Source organism: Dryobates pubescens, chromosome 7 (assembly GCF_014839835.1).
Source record: "Dryobates pubescens isolate bDryPub1 chromosome 7, bDryPub1.pri, whole genome shotgun sequence".
Lineage (NCBI taxonomy): Eukaryota > Metazoa > Chordata > Aves > Piciformes > Picidae > Dryobates > Dryobates pubescens.
The window spans coordinates 2,225,824-2,231,843 of NC_071618.1; positions in this window are offsets into that span (position 1 = coordinate 2,225,824).

Genomic DNA, 6,020 nt, shown 5'->3' on the forward strand with positions numbered 1-6,020 from the left:
ACAGCCCCGCCCCTTCTGCTCAGCTGCGCACGCGCGGCCCCGCCCCGGGGGAGGGTTCCCCTCCCCCCCCGCAGGGATGCCGGGAGGGAGGCGGGGGGAGGCTGCTGCCGCTGGGGCTGGAAGCTGCTCAAGGGGTACAAGGTGCTGGGCTCTGGCTCGCTGGCAGCGGTGAAAGGTGGCCTGGGGCGCCCACAGGCTGCAGCACCCTGATGGCCTGGGCCGGGCCTGAATAGGGGGCACAAACTCGAGAGGGGAACAAGCTGGACCCTGCCGCGGAACAAGTGTTGGCGGGAGATTAACCCGACTCCTGCATGGAGAGCATTTGGCGGCATCCTTCTGTGGTCCAACGTGCCTCTACAAAAGAGCCCTTGGAGATTGCTGGGCCTTTAACCCTAGTGATGAGTGCCAGTTTTGAGTTCAGTCCAATAACTTGTCCAGTGACCCACGTGTGAATTTAAACTAGGCACCACTCCAGCCTTCAGGGCATGCCTTGTCTTAGAGCTAAGGAAGAAATTCTTTAAGGGTAGTGAGGCACAGGATTGAGTGATGCAGAAAGGCTATGGATGGACTGTCCCTGGAAGTGTTCAAGGCCAGGATGGGGCTTTAGCCAGCCTGGTCTAATAGAAGGTGTCCATGCTCATGGCAAGGAGGGTGAAACTAAACAGTCTTTAAGGTCCCTTCTAACCCAAGTCATTCTATAATTCTATCCAAGGGTAAAGATGTCCTCTGGAGTGAATGGCAGCTGGAGCACTGGAAGCAATAGTGGACAGGGAGAAGGTTGTGGCCAGAAGACAGCTAGGAATAGTGTGATGCACAGCGATGCAGGACAAAGGAAACAAAGCCATTCAAGTTCAGATAGAAAGGGTACTTGTGCTGTTGTACTGAGGGAAGCTTGCTTCAGAAAGATGCAAAGCTAAAGAGGGTGAGTACCATGTAAAAACACCTGGAGAAAAAAGGCATTGGAGAAAGAGGTGAGGGTACTGAATAATCATGATTGCTTTAGGGACTAATTTTCCAGTAAATAGAAATATTTGATATGTACTTCTTAAATATGAGTAGTCTTTTCTATTCTTTCATTAAAAACATCTACCTTTTTCCAGCTTGTGAAATGGATCACTTGTGTTCACCAGCTACTGGTCCCTTTTGAAACAACTCATGCACCCATTTTTCTTTCAGATGTAAATGGTTGTGTGATCACATGTTTTTACCTGTCAAACAACATTGTCAAACTTAGCTAATGTCCTTCCTAATCTTGATTATATGTTGTGGCTACTTATGCAGACAGAGTCTAGTAGAGCCTGCAACAGTTTGTGCAGAAGGTGTCTGTCATCAGTCAAAAGCTATGAACTCCATGAGCTGCCCTACTCTGTGTTGGCACCAATGTGTTCCCACTTCAATTCCAGAGTCAATGTTTAAATAAACAAACAAACAAACAAACCACTTCAAACCAAACATATTCATTAAATTAACTCTTTAGCAATTTCCCAAAATACTTGGCAGTGTTGGGACTCTCCCCAAAGGCACTGAGCATTGTGAGAACAAGATTAAAGTAGCAAAATGAAGAAGACAGCTGGGACTGAGCACACAAAGTATTGTGGAAGGGGCTGTGGAGAAGGAATTGGAAGTTGAGGGATGAAGATATTAAAACTAGAGTTGATGAAGAAATGATGAGGGAAAAGAGCATATGGCAATAGAGGTGCAGGAGAATGTCAGGTGGGAGAGGGCACATGGCAGTAGCAGTATAGTAGAGACAGGTAAGGGGTGAACCATGTTGAAGGATGGCCAGTGTAGACAATTAGGAAGGAGCACAAATTCAGTGCTTGGCAAAAAGCCGTTCAAAAAGATTGACAGCACTTCAGTGAGTCCAAAAAATGCTGTTTAAATGAGAATTTCTCACTAAAAAAGTGAAAGACAGAGTGTACTCAGAATAGACATCACTCCAGAAATGGAATAAAAGTAAAAAGAACCAGTACAAAGGAAAAGAACAGCTGCAGGAAATGTTCTTGTAAGAATATGAACTCACTGGAAATAGGAAACTGATGTTTACTGTGATTTGTACAGGTTAGGAAAGTGTTGTCACAGTCCTCATGGCACATGCAGTCCAGCCAGTGGCAAGACAAAGAGTATAAGGTGCAAATAGGAAACACAGGCTCTTTCCTACAACCTTTATTGGATATGAAGCAGGAATTTTAGTGGGAGAGCTTGAATTCTGTTGAAAGTGGATGGTGCAGGAAATCAAGATGAAAAAGTAAATTGTCAGCCTTGGCTTAAGAAAATGTGCCAGAGGAAAGTGCACAGTGGAGAACAAGCTGTAACAAGAACTTGTGAGAGCAAGGCTAGCAGGGGAAGAAATAGCACTAAGAAAACTTCCAAAACATCATTGAAGCACACCTGAGAGGTGAGTGTTCAGTCCCCATGTGCAGAAAAGAAGAGCAAACATCGTTAAGAGTGACATTTAACTGCCATAGTGAAGGCAAAGCTGACAGTAATGAGAAGATGAAGGAAAGATGCTAAAAGGTGCTTGGTTAGACTTTTCTCCCCTGAGAAAAGCAAGGCTGTAGTGAGGCAGATCTGAGTCTCAATTCACAGAAAGGTTTTAAGAGAAATTAGCTTAGAGGGGGAGAGAAAACAAGAAGATAAAATAATTAAATAGAAATTATAATGGCTGTTGGCAAAAGGTCATTCCTCTGACTAATGTACTGCAGACTCAAGAATATTCTAACTACAGCTTCCACTATGAAATTTGTTTTTATTGGTATTTCTTCTCAATAGGCATTTTGTCAACAGCATTCAGAATCTTTAGAAATTAAAATACATTGCAAATTGCAATACACATTCAGAAACAGGACAGATTGCATTTCATCCACCAAAGTGACAAAATTTTCATCAGGAAGGGAGTGTTCTTTGGTTAAATAAAAGCAGCAGTTCAGACTAGCTGTGCTTAAATCCTGCACATGCATTATGTTAGCACAAATTATGAAAAAGTGGGAACCCAAGTTCAGAACTTTGTCTTCCCCTTTTGCAGCAAGTATATGGCCATGACTAAATGCATGTCTTAAATATTGCAAAACCACAGCTAAAGTGTTAAATAATACACATTGCACAACAAGCTCTCCGGAGGAAGCTACAGAAATAACTCAGAGGCAGAACACATGAAAATAAATTACACATCAGCTGGTGGAAATGCTTAATAAATTTATCACTACTTTATATAAAATGCTTGTTTGCTCTAATAGTTACAACACAACATTGCTATTGATTTGAATCAAAGCCAGAACAGACCCTTTACAGTCTCAAGGAAGTATGGTTTTGCTATGATATCTCCAGAACACTATTTGGATTAAAAGCTTTAGCAAACTTCGCTTACCACACGATGAAAAATATCACTTCAGGCATTTGTCAATGTAAAGAAAAATCCTAAGTAATATATAATTAATAACGTAAAGCCCAATCAAGCAAACTATTACCTCCTCATTTCTTGTTTGGTTTGGGTTTTTTCCTCCAGAAAATTCAGCAAAACATGCAAGTCATATTTTTGATGAATTCCTACAGACTTTCAAGGACTTTATGGTAGCTGTTCCTTGGGAGAAGGAAGCATGAAATGAGAATGGGTGATTTAAGATGGCATTTCTTTACGAGCCTCCTTTTGTCACTTTACATGCCATTGCTGTTTCTTGTTTTGAGGTTCTGTCAAGAGCCTCACAGCAGGTCCATATAGAAAAGCTTTTTGATTAATATATCAATTTACAATACAGAAGTTACTCCAATTAATCTAGGTGTGCCAGAAGACAGCCTATAGCAAGTAGCAAAAAGACAGCCTATAGCAAATTCTCAAGCAGTTAAAGGTGTCCTGAACATCGATAACAATCCCTTACTACTTTAAGGCAAGATTGCTAATAAATTAATGGATAGGACATAGGACCATCTGTTACCAGACTGTCTAAGGATGTAAGTGAATTTGAGAGTACAGTGACAGCAGCATTTCTAAAGTTATTCCTCTCTTCAGTGTACATTAAGCTTGTATACTGGATTCGCTTAATATGTGTGTGTGTATGTGTGTGTGTGTGTTTAAGAGCAGAGGAGAGAACAAGAAGTTCATGTTTCTCTGGGAATAGTAGTGCACTGGGATAATGAAACATGTAATTAAATTTGCCCAGAAATATTAGACTTGTGTAGATTCTCTTACAGGGTCTAGTACTCTGCCTGTTGAACTCAGTTTTTAAAGTCCCATTAACCCTAATGGGCAAAGTTTCAGATCCACAGTAGACAAATAACTCCTTGGCAAAATTATAGGAATTGAGGAAGATTTCAGTTGATGGTATTCAATAAATCTGTACAGGATGGGCTGTTTTGCTTCAGTACTACACAGTGCAAGACTGGGGGCAAACTCAAATGGGAAAATATTGCACATCTGCCAATAAAAATAAAAAAAATAGATTAATGCAGGGCACTTCCCCCTTTGTGTAATTACCTCTGCAAAATATCTGCACTGCTAACAGAATCTCTGTCAACAAGACAGAAAAAATGCTTAGTGAGTGTCTAAACAAAGGTTTTGTCCTGCATTCATCTTCAATTCTTACAGATTATCAGGAATGGTAGTGATTCCCAGAGACTTGAGCGTGCTGGAGAGCTAAGTGGCCCCTGGTATTTAAAGCAGCATGGTGCCCAGTTCTGCCCCTGGCATTACTCCTTCTCTTCATGCCCAAACCAAAATACACTCAGCTGCACTTAATTGGCTTCCAGGTGGTCACAGCTCATGCAGCTGCCTCTGAGATCTGCTTAGGGATTAACCTGTACAATCTCAGGTCACTTGCCCAGGGACCCAGGCTCATCCTGAACCCAGCCACGGTCCTGGTTAGTGTGCAGAGCTCAGGTATCTCTTAATGTAGCAGAGAGAACAGCCATATAATTTGCAAACTGTGTAACGATTTGGCTGGTTAGCCATGGTATCCTTTCTTACTATATACCTTTTGGAACTGTAGAATAAGTTTACCAGGTCATCTAGAGAATGGGATGAAGATGAATAAAATACCTTTGATCTCTTTTGATATTGTCATATGAGATGCCCATTCATAAGGTGTTTGCAACAAAGCTTGCACTCTCCACACTAGGAAAATGAGTTCTTCGTGGCCTGAATTATCTACCTGTCATTAGGCTTCTTTTGAAAATATATGCGTGAGCAAGCCCTTTAAGACTTGGTGAGGAAACAGAGTTAAGGGACTGGATGCACCCCTAGATCAGTTAGTGATGCACATCATCAGTTGCACAAATGAGTTAAAAACAAAGTGGTGGTTGGAGAAGGGATAAAAATCCCCCCTTGGATTACAGGCTATTAAAACTTCTTTTCCTGTCTCATAACAGGAATGGGCTAGCTGACAACATTTGCTTAAATTCTTCTTAGGAGAATGTTTATACTTGTATTAGGCTAATCCTTTTGAGGCTGATTTGGTTTTGGCCCTCAACATGTTTAACCAGCTTTGTGTCAGTGAGAGACAAGTTAGATTGGAGCTGTGGTGTTTGAACTGCTTGCATTTTTTCTACTGGAAGAGAGCATTTCTACTCAATTTCCAAGTCAAATATCAAATTATCTAGTTAGAGAAAAACATGTGTAGAAAATACAAGTTAGCAAACTATTTTTTCACTGAAGTATCTAGATCTGCAGCTATTAAGTTTCTGTTAGATTACTTACAAATCAAGAGAGACCAAGCAGCAGTGATACCTCCACAATGCAAAGGGTTCTGAGTAGGCAATTTGCTTTTTCTGTAAATCAGAACATTATATTTAGCACACATGGTAGTTTCCCTGTGGGTGCACAGCAATAGAAGTCAAAACAAACAGACACAAAGCATTTTTTAGCAGCATTTAAGATGATGCATTGCCTGTTTGAAATGACAAGTTTGTACATTGCAGGGTAGGACTAGCATCCACCCCTCCTTTATAATTTGAAAGTCTGTGTCAGTTTATTTTCACTCTGTTCCATGTGAGACAGGACTATTTTGAAGCCTTTTGGGAAAAAGGGG